The sequence below is a fragment of the Patella vulgata genome, chromosome 5 (assembly GCF_932274485.2).
Source record: "Patella vulgata chromosome 5, xgPatVulg1.2, whole genome shotgun sequence".
NCBI classification, from domain to species: domain Eukaryota; kingdom Metazoa; phylum Mollusca; class Gastropoda; family Patellidae; genus Patella; species Patella vulgata.
This window is the reverse complement of record NC_065883.2, coordinates 77,327,628-77,342,832: the sequence shown is the minus strand read 5'-3', so window position 1 is coordinate 77,342,832 and position 15,205 is coordinate 77,327,628. Positions and strand designations below refer to the sequence as shown.

Genomic DNA, 15,205 nt, shown 5'->3' with positions numbered 1-15,205 from the left:
CACGGAACTGTAAACCGACAATGCGACATTAAAAATGTCGTAATGTCGCGTATGAAATGACGTATTGTCGCGTTGTCGGCCATCTTCCTCTCAATATACAGTTTGATTATGTACACTGATCCTGGTGTTGGTCAAGTAAGTTCCCCGGAATTTTGCAGCGTTACTTTCGATCATTTTCAGCATTTTTTCATGATACAAGAATGGCTGCGCATTCAATTTCAGTGCAAATGACCTGATTTGACCTTTGACCCCTAATATCTCGGAAACGCCCCAATAATATAGTGTATTAAACCATAGAACTAGAACACTAACGGGAACGCCCACTCGGTGACGTATAACGGTGATGACATAATTATGTTGTACATCGCATGCGCGAAGTCAATAAGGCACAAGTAACTTCCGGCCGTATGTCAACATGGCAGAAGCGTTAGACGTCCTGGAATTTCAAGAACTTGACGGTGTAATAGATGTAAGTTATTCATAATTTTAATGAGTTTTTTTTAAATTAGTTATATAACATACCATCGGGAGTATAAACCATTTATTTTCGGACATTAAATTATCCGAACACACGTTTGTGTATCATTTTCTACTACATATTATAAAATTATTATTAATAAATTATGATGACATTCACATTTTATTTTTTTTATTTATTGTTTTGTGTATATTGTTGTTAGCCTTTGGCATGTCCGTGCCAGTTTTGGCTGGTTTCCCAGTGCCCTTTTCTTGTTTATAACAAGGGGTTTTACATAGGCTAAGCCTGTTCCCCAATCCCATTCAGACATCTTGAATAAAAATATTGTTTATAAAAAAAAAAATGTGTATTCTTTACTACAGCTTTTCTTTGCTAAAGATTTGTTTGAGACATCTCAACCTGTCGTTCCAGTAGCATCCGTAAGTTTTCTACATATACAACATACATGCATATAGTCACATAGTGTTCGTAGCAAATGGGCAAGTTATGAAACTCATTATAGTCTCGACCATGTCTATATATTTTTTTTCTTCTCAAACGATCAAATTGCTTTGGAAATGAAATGAAATGGGGTTTAACGTCCTACTGTTCTGCTCCTATGCTGGGCTAATGAAGACGGGCATACGCCATAAGGTGTGATTTAAGGGAAATTTTGCCCGGGCAGCGGCTCTATCACCTATTCTTATATCGAATTCCAACTGCCACGGGATCTTTTACGTGCATTCCAATGTATACAGGTGACCTCGGGTTTTCGTATCATCCGAAGGATTAGACAGCTGTCCTTGTCAGGCCCTCCGTACTGCATCACTGAAAAGGGGGAACCACGCCGGAAAATCTCGGCCAATGCAGGGATCGAACACCCGACCTCCAGGCTAGCGAGCCAGCGTCTTACCCACTTAGCCACGTGATCCCAAATTGCTTTGGAACAGTTTCTTTTATTTTGTATAATATTTACTTTAAAGGGACAATAACACTCTTGCTGGCTTGAAAGCTCCAGAAAATAAATAATATCTCTATCTAAGTACTAGATGTTTAAGTGTCCCACCTGTTGTGTAAATTATCCATTACATCCTATTTTACTTGTCCAGAGGGTTCGAAAATATTTTTAAATCGAAGTTTCATTTGAAAAGGTTTACGTTAGACGTTTCAAAGCATTATGTTGAATTGTTTATATAAGGTGTGTTAAGATGAAATTTGTATCATCAATTAATTGAAATATTCTAAAATAGCCTTCAAAGGCTAATATCTTCACTCGCAATAGAGTAATTTGAATGAAATTTTCAAATTAGTCATTTTACATTTTTTATCTTCGAACTATTATAGCAAGAATGGCTAGCTCTTTATCAAAATCTTACATAATGTATATTTAAGAATAATTTAATACATTTATAAAGCTCACACATTACAAGTTGTGCACCTGTATAAAATTTATATAAATTTTGTTATCATTGTTAATATTTTATACTGAGATGCAATAAAAATAATACATCACTTTTATAAATGGATGAATGTAAATCTTGTTTGAAATGAATCCAGGTTTAACGCCCTACTTAGTACTTTTCAGCTCAATTTTGTTTTAAAGATTTGCTTTAATCTTGCAATTAAGGATGTAACAACATCATATTACGATGATAACATGTGAGAATGTTTTGAAGATTGCGTAAACGCACCCCGAACAATTCTCAATCAAAAAAATTAAACCCAACAGAATCAGTATGTTGATTTTTCTGGTACACACGTGGGGTATATAATGCAGCTTTTAAAAAGCTAGGTTTTGTGGAAGGTGCAAAGTTATGCCACGTCATCTCAGAGGTGCTATTTCATTGCGTCTCGATATATTTTGTTTACTATTATCAACCTGGCCCCAAGTTCACAAAGCATTCCCAGACTTAAGAATTTGCTCAACCTTCAATCACTGTTTTTGAGAAATATCTTTGATCCAGAAACACAAAACTTTGCACAGTTTCTTATTGATATATTTACATTAAAACAACAATAGTTAGTAAAGTGCTATATTTGAGTTAAAATAAGACAAACAATTTTGAGTAAAACCTTAACTTAAGACTGAGAATGCTTTGTGAACTTGGGGCCTTGTTTTCTTTTCATTACTTATTAACTACAATACAGTAATAACAAGAAATACAAAATCTGTAGAACACTGCTGATTAAGTTCTAGATTTAATCCTAGATTCAATCACATTTATATTTTTATACTTCCAATATTGATATTAATTCCAATAGAGCCAGGAAATGTTTAGTTTAATTATACACTTTCTATTTTGTTGTATGAAATTATCTGTATAATCTGTGTTTTTGTTACTTTCATTGTGTGAAATGCTTGCAGCAAAGTGCTGTAAATAAAATACCTGACATCACTGATCACAGTTTAACTCTATAACTTCTCATTTGACCTCAAATCTATGTGGAGTCGAGTTAGTTGGAAGAAATAAATCAAAATGGAGTGAAATCTACATTTTAATCAAATTCATACCACATGATTATATTATATCACTGTTTGCTCGTTTATATGGCAACTATATATTATTGCTAAGCTATTTTTGAATTGTAAATTACATTTACAAGTATGTAAATATTGATTCTTTGAATTATATATTGTCAATCAAAATCTGAATATGCAATGTGCTATGTAGCCATATATGTGAAATAAACTATTATTATTACTATTTACTTTCTCTGTAAATCTCTGTTAATCTGTCGACAACTTAAACAAATTTCTTTTTGAGTGTCCTCAACAAAACTATTACATACAGAAGCAAGTACACAGCTTTCGTAATTTCTATGTTGACTTATTTGTGTTCATGAAAATATCAACCTGTCTGATATATCTTACAGTTGTAGTCTGACATTGAGAATAAGACTGTAAATGTTTTGATGTTATGCCCCCACATATCTTCATATTCTCAACAGTTCTTATAAGTAAATCTATAGATGTAACTTTAATTTGAACAGGAAACAAAAATTATTATATTGTACTTCACAATTCAAGTCCTTGTCAATGGTTAAATGGTATGTTACACTTTTATCTTCAGTTTTAAACAGATAGATATAATCACTTGAAGACTGACATAGCCACAAAGCAGACATTTGACATAAAAATGATTTCTGCAACATCTGAAAGGTTACTTCGTTCATATGTAAACATTGAGTTTCCTCGGTTTTCCTTGGACTCTGAATAAAATAGACAAATTCATAAAATTCAATTAAAACAAGAAGAATTGGATTCTGATACATGTATTCATAATTTTCTCGGTTTCTGAATAAAATCGAAAAAATTACAAAAGTAAATATAAAGAAGAATCGGATATTCATACAAGTATTTATAAATAAAATTATGGGAGATTACAGAAAGAGCTAGCAGTTCTCATTATAATAGTTAAAAAATAGATAATGTAAAGGGAATTTGCTGAAAATTTCAGTCAAATTCATCCACCCTGAACCAAGTATTTAAATGATTAAATTTTGGGCCTAGCCTCGATCAGCATTACTATAGTCGGTACGATAAAAAAAAACCATGGTCTCGATTATCGATTTTTTGATTTAATCAGAAGTAGCAGACTGGGCTCTAATTCAGTATATATCACAGGCTAGCGATGCCATCGAGCGTTGATTATGGTCTGGATAAGTTAATTAATGTCTAATTAATAATTTAGATAACATTCCAGGCCTAAAGAAAGACCTGCAATTGACAGATTTAGCTCTTGCATAATGTCTGTTTAATATTGATGAATTAAATGTTCATATACTGATCTTTTATAAGGAAACATCGAATGTTCATATTCATAATTAAGTTAACAGAAATTTAAGTTACCGGTGACTTCCTTGGATTCAATTTCTTTGTTGTTACGCTTTTCTGTAGAAGAATTAAGGTTGATAGTCTCCCTAACCCTTCTTTTAATCTTCGATATGTGGACCCAGAATTTTTGTAAACATCTGAAATATTCATAAAATCAAAATAAAAAGGTTCCTACATACAAAACAAAAGGTTCAGATATAATTAATTTTTTTTCCATGCTTGTTGATTATTCATACCGGGAACAAGATTATTTCGGAATTTAAAAGTAAAAGGATTTGACAGGTCAAGGTCAGTCATAAATAAATATACAATTTTAATTTTTATGGAGCTGCTCAGTTAAAACTTTGACCTTTAAAAAAAAATAATAATTAGTAATTCATAAAATTAAAGTAAAAGAAGATTGTTGAGAGAGAATCGTCATGCTGTCACACACTCATCGGGTGTAGTATTCGTCAATTTCATAACAAATTGCAAGTAGACTAGGCCTAGCTACGGCACTAATGTAAACAAACCTATATGCATACAACTTTGATGAGAGAAAGGGTAAAATCTAACGGGCAAACATGAAAATACAGACATTCAGCTAGTATGGGTTTAACTTAACTTCATTGTAGGTTGTCAGGGTGGACTGCCAACTAGAATCTACATAATTAATTTCTTTTGATTTGAGTTTTCACTTACTTTTTCAACGAAATAATCCGGCTCAACGTGTCTTGAACATATTGTCAAGGTCTTGTCATTTATCGGGTCTGATCTGGTAGACTGTATGATACGTAATGATTCTCTCTCCACTCTATGTTGTTTTTGGGTAAGCGATATAATGATCAACCCCGATTTCTTTTATTGCAGGCGGAACATCCGAACAAAACACAATTCGCGCCAGGCATTTTGTTAGTGCGAGCAGAAACCGGAAGTAAGCTGTGCCCGATATCAGCGTCAGAGGCCCGCCGTCACATAAGGTAGTGACGTCACACGGTGGGCGTTCCCGTTAGTATTCTAGTTCTATGATTAAACATACATTATGACGTCACATTAATAATGACGTCATTGTATTAATCATATTCAACATACATTATGCAAGAGCTAAATCTGCCTATTGTAGGTCTTTCTTTAGACCTGGAATGTTATATAAACTATCAATTAGACATTAATTAACTTATCCAAACCATAATCAACTCTCGATGTCATCGCTAGCCTGCGATGTTTATTGGATTAGGTTCCGATTTGCTGTTCGACTTCCATTCATGATTTAATCATGAACTTGATAATCGAGACTATGTTTTTTTTTTATCGTACCGACTTTAGTAATGATGATGGAGGCTAGGCCGAAAATTCAATCGCTAAAATATCGGTTCAGAGTGGACCAATTTGACTGAAATTTTCAGCAAATTGCCTTTACATTATCTATTTTTTATAGCTATTATAGTGAGAACTGTGAGTTCTTTATCTAATTTCCTATAATGTATGTTGACGTCTAATTTGTTGGAATGGTTTCATATTTATTATGCTTTTAAGAAAAATTAGTCTTGGTTCTTGCTCATCAATCAGTTTCAGTTTTGATTTTGTTTTCAACATCAATATCGTCTATCGTCTACGTTTCTCGGTTATTGGAATCAGATCTTACTGTGGCATCTCCTGATGTTATACAGACATAAAGAAACCATACATTGTAGCTAGGATCCATGCCACGCTTTACTAAACATGTGACCTGTCAATAAATTTTTAATCTGAAATATTTGGCGTCATTGAAATAGAAATGAAATAAGTTTACGTGACAATAACACTCTTGCTGGCTTGACAGCTCCAGAAAATAAAAAAATAGCCTTATTCTAAGTTCTAGATGTGTTTGGGTCGCCTGTCTAACCTCGTGGTTTTCTCCGGGTCAACCGGTTTTCTCCCACTGCTTAGGATACCTACGCGCAAGGGAATAATTGAATTGAAATTGAACCATATGTGTTAGTCCCGAAATGACCTAGTTTGTGCGGAGTGGACGTTAAACGCCATCTCCCCCCCCTCTCTCTCTCTCTCTCTCTCTCTCTCCCTCTCTCTGACAAAGTGCTCTATAACTTGTAGAATATTATTATTATATGTTACACATATAAAATGTTTATTTAGTTGCAACAAACCCATTGAACCTCGTGTGTTATTGATCTACGATATTCATCTATTTAAAAGAAATGAAACGAAACGGGGTTTAACGTCCTACTGTTCTGCTCCGACTGGACTAATGAAGACGAGGCTTCTTTCTGTATGTAGGATTATGTTTAATATAAGAAGCATTAAGCTCTGTATGGCCATAATATATTAATGTCTTTACTCCGTGACTTGTCTCGATATGTTTTGTGAAAACACGACAAAATTGTTCTTTAAAGAGACAGTCGGTGTGTCGTTGAGCCAACTGGTGAGGTTTCAATTCCCCGGTTGTACGTGCCAAGGAGTAGGGTCGCCTGTCCAGCCTTTTGGGTTTTCTCCGGGTCCTCCGGTTTCCTCCCACTGCTAAAGACCCCTACGCGTAAGCGAATTATTGAAATAAATAAAAATAAACCATATGTTAGTCCCGAAATGACCTAGTTTGTGTCGAGTGGACGTCAAACCCATCTCTCTCTCTCTCTTTCTCTCTCTCTCTCTTAAAGAGACAGTGAGCAGATGAAAAAAAAATTCCTATATATTTTTCGCACCGATATCTTTCTTATCTTTTACAATCTTAACCATTTATGTTATATATACATTTGGGGAGGGGCGGGGCCACGGTGACTTAGTGGGTAAGACGCTGGCTGACTAGTCTGGGGGTCGGATGTTCAATCCCTTCATTGGCGAGAAAGTTCATCCAGATTTTCCGGCGTAGTTTCCCCTTGTCAGTGATGCAGGACGGAGGACTTGACAAGAACATCTGTCTAGACGTCCGGATGGGACGAAAAACCAAGGTCCTGTGTACACATTGTCGTGCACGTAAAATATCCCAAGACAAATGGAATTCGATATAAAAGTAGGCCATAGTGCCGCTGTCCGGGCACAATTTCCCTCATAGCACACTGGCGTATGTCCGTCTTTAGCCCAGTTCGGAGTAGAACAGTAGAATAGTAGGACGTTAAACCCCATTTCATTTCATTTCATTTCTTAACCACCTATGGGATATCGTCACCAAATCAGAATCACCTTCGAGAACATCTGTAGCTGGAAATAGACCAAGCATATTCACGGTCGCTAATATTATGGTCCATTACGATTTGAAAATAAATATTTGTCTAATATCGTTAATATGGTACAAAGGTTAGAATAGTGGCACACCGACCGCCAATAAGCGAAATATTCTACGTAGTTCCTGTAAACGGAAATGGATCGCAAATATTGAAGGCATGTAAAATTATGGGTCTTTTTTACAATTTCACAAAAAGTTTGACTAATATTGTTCTAAAGAATGAAGGGAATATTGATTGACTTGGCGACTAAATTCATACGATTGATTTTGATTTCCTTAGAAACCCGGCTTCTCCAACCTGTCATTGAAACCCGACAATTGACTGAAAGATAATTTAGAAAGTTTTTGTCCAGAAATAAAAACTGAAGAAGTGATTTTTAATAGCTAAAAGCAATCACATTGAATTGAAGCATATTCTTTTGAATTAAACGCTGAAAACATCCGTTCATCTAGTGACCGAGATGTCGTTTTTTTCCTGGATACAGTCAGTACCAAAGGGTTAAATGGTTTACGGCCGTAGAGAAAATAAATGAAAGAATATAGGGTTAACGTCCTACAGTTCTGCTTCAACTGGGCTATAATTAAGACGGGTATTGTCCCAAACAGAACGTGCGTTTGGCCACCAACACTCATCCCACTAACACCCCTTCCCTCATTTCACCTCACCCCTCTAACAGCCCTCTCCCACCTCTTCCTACCCCACTAACACCCCCCCTTCCCTCACTTCACTCCACCCCACCCACTAACACCCCCCTTCCCTCACTTCACCCCACCCCACCCACTAACACCCCTTCCCTCACCTCACCTCACCCCACCCCTCCACACCGCACTGATACCCCTTCCCATACTTCACCCCACCTCAACCCACTAACACTCCTTTCCCACCTTACCTCACACCACTCGACCCCACCCCAGTAACACCGATTCCCCTCACCTCTCCCACTCCACCCCTCTAACACCATCTCTCTCACCTTTTGTTATCCTCCCCACACCCCACTAACACTCCGTTAGGTATACAAAAATATAATTGGAGATGACGTAATGAACATGCGTTATTAGACTGGTTAATGGGGACTAGATGTAATCAACGTACTGTGATTAGACTGGTTAATGGGGACTAGATGTAATTGAACTACTGTGATTAGACTGGTTGGTGGGGACTAGATGTAATCAACGTACTGTGATTAGACTGGTTAATGGGGACTAGATGTAATTGAACTACTGTGATTAGACTGGTTGGTGGGGACTAGAGGTCGAGATGAGAACACGTGTCCTCAATCGTCAACGTTTAATAAGAGCGGCGAGCTTTAACGTCGTACATCTTGTTGTGATATACATAGCGAACTATGTCAATATATATTAATTTCGATTTATCGTCCATCCGAAGTACTAGACGTTGTACATTGCTTAAACATCTGACCTGTATCATTGACAACGCCCCCCCCCCCCCACTCCGTCCCTCTGCCTGAAAAATCAAACGGTGCTTCCTCGAAACGTCCCCCCCCCGCCACATACACCGTCCGACTCAGTGATCCTGCGTGGCTCCCAAACCTATATAGGCCAACTCATGGTGGAATAGTTCCGACTTGTCAAATCATATAAGTTTTGTATAAGAAACGAAAGAAATCTCAACTTGATTTATTTCTAATCGTGAAGAATACCTGGTAGGATATATTACACCAACGTCGTAGGCGATCGAAAACAACAAAAGAATCCATTATGCTTTCAGTTATTGGAGGATTCTTTTTACAATCGTGATGAATAGGAAGAAAGAAAAGCAATCAGCCTTGATCTATTTGTAAGGTCAATGATCCTGTATTATTATGTAAGTCACGCTGTTTGTTTTATGACGTGGTTGTGTTACAACATCCAACAGTCTATCTGTCTCTCTTTATCCCGTGTCTTTATACACAAAGTCAAGTCGGGTTTGTTTCCGTGGACATTATTAAACGGAGACATGGCTAATTAGGTAAAGACACGACGACATGATGACATACTAGGGTGACCCACCATAAATAAATATCTCCATATATCTCGACAATTTCGCCACAATATTTATATATATGCCAAGCCTCAAATCAGTTTCACACAATTATAGTCACTAAATAAACGATCATGTTGTACTTAATAAGCTATGACCATTAATCATCTATAAATAATAGACTGAAAACTGGTTCCATGTGTCGTCCATAACATCCAGACACTTTTGAGTAAAAGATAGGTTACGTGCCCTTGTTTTGAAATTAGTCTCGCTTAACCAGTCTATCGACCATTCTAGGGCTGATTGACAGGTCGGGATAATCAAGACTACTTTTTTACGAAACATAACAGAAAGCTAGAACAAGAAATTGAAGTTAGAAATGAGCACGTTAGCTAGCTCAACAATTGTTTTAAGAAGCTTGTAAAAGTAAAATGAAACTACTGCTAGTATCATGTTCCTGTCTAACCCGAGTGTTTTTGAGATATTATTTGTACTAAACCAAAAGATGCCGCTCTTAACGGTACAGTTAATGATAAAGCGATTTAAAAAATGAAACGAACGTAATTTCTAAATCTGCTGTAATAACCAAGAAGCTTAATTTTACTGCTATTCAAAATCGTCAACAATAATTTTTTTACGGCTGTAATAGTTGATAGATTTGTAGAGAATTGCACGTGCCATGGCTATTTATAGTATCATACTGTCAGAAAGTTGGCCTCGACACGGCGAATGTGCACGCTTCAGTGGTAGTCTCGAACTATCAGCGGTTGACTGTATTTCTGTAGGTGCGTGGGTCACCCTAACATAGCACGTGTGCAGGGTTTAATCAAAGTATGTCATACTTACTGGGTCCTATCATGCTTATCGGTTTCCATGACACATATTTTTACTAATTGAGGGAGCCATAGTTTCTAATTGGGGAAGACGCTGGCTTGCTAGCCTGGAGGTCGGGTATTCGATCCCTGCATTGGCCGAGAAAGTTGGAATGCGATGTATAATTTCCCTCAGTACATTGTAAGCCAGTACATTCTAGCCGAGAGTCTTGTATACTTTATTGTGTACTTTATTATAACCCGGTTCTTGCTCATCAATCAATTTCAATTTTCTTTCCTACATCAAAATCGTGTAAACTTCTCGGTTATTGGAATATAAAAGAGAGAGAGAGAGAGAGAGCGCGAGAGAGAGAGAGGGTTTAACGTCAACTGGACACAAACTAGGTCATTTCGGGACTAACATATGGTTCAATTCTATTTCAATAATTTGCTTGCTCGTAGGCGTCTTTAGCAGTTTATCAATCTGATTAGAATACAGATCTATATTTCGTTTCGTTTTTTATACTTTCGATGGCCTACACTACATAAAGATCTGACCAGTTCTAGTGGAAGGTCGCGTCGGGTGTCATACGAGCAGCTTTTGACCCTATGATGTCAGACATTGATTAACCACTCAGCGTTGACGTTTCTAGTGGTTTATCCAAAGTTCCGTGCACCTCACCCCCAAAACTTGCCGTAACAGACCGTTTCATTGGCTAATCCCCCACATCATCCAGAACGCGGGTTATATAACAGCTCTTCCAGATCCTAGTGTAGTACATCTTCAATAGAAGGCTTGATCTCGCCTTAACTATCTACATCCCAGATGTTGTAAAACTCGCGGTCGCTGCTTCAGGAACATGAGTGTAGTAAAGCCAAGTAAAACGAAATTTTGAACTATAAAAAACGAAACGAAATCGAATCTGTGTTTTAATCCGATTGTAAGTGAAATATTCCTTGATAAACTAGCACACTATCGCCATTCAAAAGACGACCACTGCCAAGACCGGTCTTTTTGTATATCAGTATTTATCGAAGCCTGGATTGCTACAGGCCCTGGATTGTGCAACGCAGTTGACGCTTCTGCTGCCCCCCCCCCCCCCGCCCAATCTATTTACTTGATTTGATATTTGTTGTATATTACTTACAATGTTTATGTAGTTGACATTGTCCGTGGATTTGTCCTGTCGGCTTGTTTTTGTGTGGAATGGGTTCTTCTTCTACTTACTACTGCAATGTCTATGTAGTTTGCCTTGTCCGTAGGTTTGTCTTGTCGACTTGTTTTTGTATGTTGTGAGGTTCCCCTGTACTTACCATTGCAATGTCCATGTAGTTTGGCGACTGGCGTGGTTTCGAATCCCCGGTTGTACGTGACAAGGAGTAGGGTCGCCTGTCCAACCTCGTGGGTTTTCTCCGGGTCCTCCGGTTTCCTCCCACTACTAAAGACCCCTATGCGCAAGCGAATTATTGAAATAAAATTGGACCATATGTTAGTCCCGAAATGACCTGGTTGTGTCGAGTGGAGGTTAAACCCCATTTCTCTCTCTCTCTTTCACTCTCCATGTAGTTTGCCTTGTCCGCAGGTTGGTCATGTCTGTTTATATTGCGTTTAGTGCGGTTACCCTGTACTTACTACTGCAATGTCCATGTAGTTTGTGTTGCCGGCTTGTTTTTGTATGTTGTGAGGTCTTCCTGTACTTACTATCCTGATACTAGTTTCACGCTGTATAATAGATTGTTTTCTTCCTCCCATGCAGAGTTTTACTTTGTATGATAGATGCAACTATTTTTGTTCCATTTATTACCTGTACGTGACAGGAAATGGGGTCGCTTGTCCAACATCGTTTCTCCGATTTCCTCCCACTTCTGAAGACCGCCACGGGAGAAACAGTTATTGAAATAGAATTGAACCTTAAAGATGCATTATGGGAGATAAGATAACGAGATGGCAGTTCTCGCTATAATAGTTAAAAACTAGATAGCGTAAAGGTAATTTGCTGAAAATTTCAGTCAAATTGATCAACTATGAGCCGAGAAAGAAGCTGGTGAAATTTTTGCATAGTCTCGGTCATCATTACTAAAATCATTAATATAAACAGCATAGTCTCGATTATCCACTTTTTTGATTTAATTATCAATGGCCGTTAGGGGCATATAGGAATCTAATCCAGCCAACATCGAAGGCTAGCCTTGACATCGAGAGTTTATTATGGTCTGGATAAGTTAATTAATGTCTAATTAATAATTTAGATAACATTTCAGGCCTAAAGAAAGACTTGTAATAAGCAGATTTTGCTCTTGCATAATGGATGTTTAAGTTAGTTCCGTTCGAGTTACGATAGGTTGTAATTATATTCTCCTAGTGTGTCCGCTTTGCTGAAGCATTCGCCTGAATGTAGAATTCATTAGCCAATCACCACTCATATCGAGAAGTCACGTGATTGTTTAAAGACATGGTCTCCGCCATGTTTAATCATGTTGCTTCAAAGGTGATGCAATCGACTGGTGACATGGGTTGGGCTGATCCCCTTGTCGATCCTTTCACTTGATTTGATATAGGCTACGTTTGTTGATTATTGCTTGCAATGTCAGAGGGGAGACACCATGGCTAAGTGGGTAAGACGCTAGCTCGCTAGCCTTGATGTTGCGTGTTCGATCCCTGCATTGGTGGAGAAATTTCATCGGGATTTTTCGACGTGGTTCCCCCTTGTCAGTGATGCAGGGCGGAGGGCCTGACAAGGACAGATGTCTAGTTGTTCGGATGATACGAAAAACCTGGTCCCGTGTTGGCATTTGCGTGCACGTAAAAGATCCCTTGGCAGTTGGAATTCGATATAAAAGTAGGTTCGTAGTGCGAAATTTCCCTCATAGCACACTGTATGGCGTATGCCCATCTTCATTAGCCCAGTCGGAGCAGAACAGTAGGACCTAAAACCCCAATTTATTTCGTTTCATTTTTGCATTGTCTGAGTATATTGTGTGACGTCGTTGCTTGTTTGTGGCTGTGTTCATGCGCGGTTCGGTCCTTATACACTTGATTTATTTGACTCCAGGAGTAGTTTTATCCCGCTACACCAGGGTGTTTAATTATAACATGAAGTACACAGGTACCGAGGTAGAGTCAACATGTCCTGGAATTAATTACACTACCTTTAAACAGTTATTACTTTGTTATGGACAGTCTGCACCTGAAGTTAATTACCATACCTGTAAAGTGATATATTTGTTTTGTTCTAGCGTCATCGATGTTATTACCTTTTTTTTTTTAATAAATTGACTGAAATCTATCGTTTTATTTTTATTGTAATTCATACACGAGCATAGTTTCCTGTAATATAAATATTTAAACATACATTATACAAGAGCTAAATCTGCCTATTGCAGAACTTTTTTAGGCCTGAAATGTTATATAAATTAGACATTTATTAACATGAAAAACATTAATCAACTCTCGATGTCATTGTATGTGTCGGATTTTCACGGGATTTGAATCCGATCTGCTGCTCAACGTTCATTGATGATTAAATCCAAAAACTGGATAATTGAGACTATGTTTTTTATCGTAACGACTTTAGTAATGATGATCGAGGCTAGGTCTAACATGCAATCGATAATATCTCGGTTCAGAGTGGACCAATTTGACTGAAATTTTCAACAAATTCCCTTTACATTATCTAGTTGTTAACTATGATAGTGAGAACTGCCAGCTCTTTATCTTATCTTCCACTTTTATCTGGCCTTTTAAAGATTTTTCAATGAAATGGAATAGGTTTACTGCCCTGTTCTGCTCCGACTAGGCTAATAAAGCACCATGCAGTTTGTTATGAACTTCTGCCCGGACATCCCTTATATCGAATGCCAACTGCTAAGGGACTTGTTACGTATACGACAATGCATATAAGGACCTCGGTCGTTTGTTCCATCCGAACGACTATATTGTGGCTCAGTGAGTAAGGTTGATCGCTGCTTCACCTGGTAGCCACGGTCACTCAGTGAGTTGAGTAAGGCTGATCATTGGTTCACCTGGTAGCTACGGTCACTCAGTGAGTTGAGTAAGGCTGATCATTGGTTCACCTGGTAGCTACGGTCACTCAGTGAGGTGAGTAAGGCTGATCATTGGTTCACCTGGTAGCTACGGTCACTCAGTGAGTTGACTAAAGCTGATCGTTGGTGTGGCGGGATACATTTAGTAAATATATGATTTATTTACACCGGAACATAATATAAAACAGCTACATAATTACAACAGGAACTAAACTAAATCGGGAAAATAAACAATTACAGTACATTAATATGGTACATTAAGACAACCACCCCGTCCTCTTGCTACGGCAGCGACTGAACTTGTCTCATCCCCGCTGTCAGCAAACTCCTGCTAATATAGCGCCCGACAATAGGGAAATAGATAAGACATATAATCATATATGGAATTGTCTTCTTATCACTTCATGGCATGATAACTGACCAGTGCGTATTCATTTGAAGCAATGCGGAGGTGTGCACAGACCATATGTAGTTTGTAAATGACATATGGGATTAATTACATGTTTAATTAGAACGTGACTAAACAGAATTATATACAGAGTTGAAAAGTCAATATCATATATTATCAAAAACTAGCTTAGGTCAATAAGTTCTAGAGTACTTTGTCACAGGCGACCCTACTCCATTTTACGTTTATAATAATAAAATTGTGTTTTGAGACTAAGTTCGTTATAAGATGTTCCGGGGGTGGATGACCGAATGGTTAGCGCCTGCGCGTTGTATCATAAGGTCTGCCATTACACGAATTCAGGTGAAAACTAGTTGCCACTTCCAGCAGTGAAACCAGCTTGATGAACTCAGACAGTATAATGTTACACCTCATTAGTTTACACCCGTGGGTGTAGATTAAGCATTACCCCTCAAGGATGTTTTGTAA

The 15,205-nt window shown here is 37.7% G+C and overlaps 2 long non-coding RNA genes across 2 annotated transcripts; one reads left to right on the top strand and one right to left on the bottom strand.

Annotated features, from left to right (window-relative positions):
* Positions 1-309: 309 nt before the first annotated feature.
* LOC126822645 (uncharacterized) lies at positions 310-5,293 on the top strand. Its single transcript, XR_007680921.2, has 3 exons — positions 310-469; positions 841-897; positions 5,142-5,293. It is a non-coding gene; the product is annotated as an uncharacterized LOC126822645 (long non-coding RNA).
* Positions 1,768-5,150, bottom strand: LOC126822637 (uncharacterized). Its single transcript, XR_007680914.1, has 3 exons — positions 4,974-5,150; positions 4,308-4,429; positions 1,768-3,667 (listed from the first exon to the last, which is right to left on the bottom strand). It is a non-coding gene; the product is annotated as an uncharacterized LOC126822637 (long non-coding RNA).
* Positions 5,294-15,205: the final 9,912 nt, after the last annotated feature.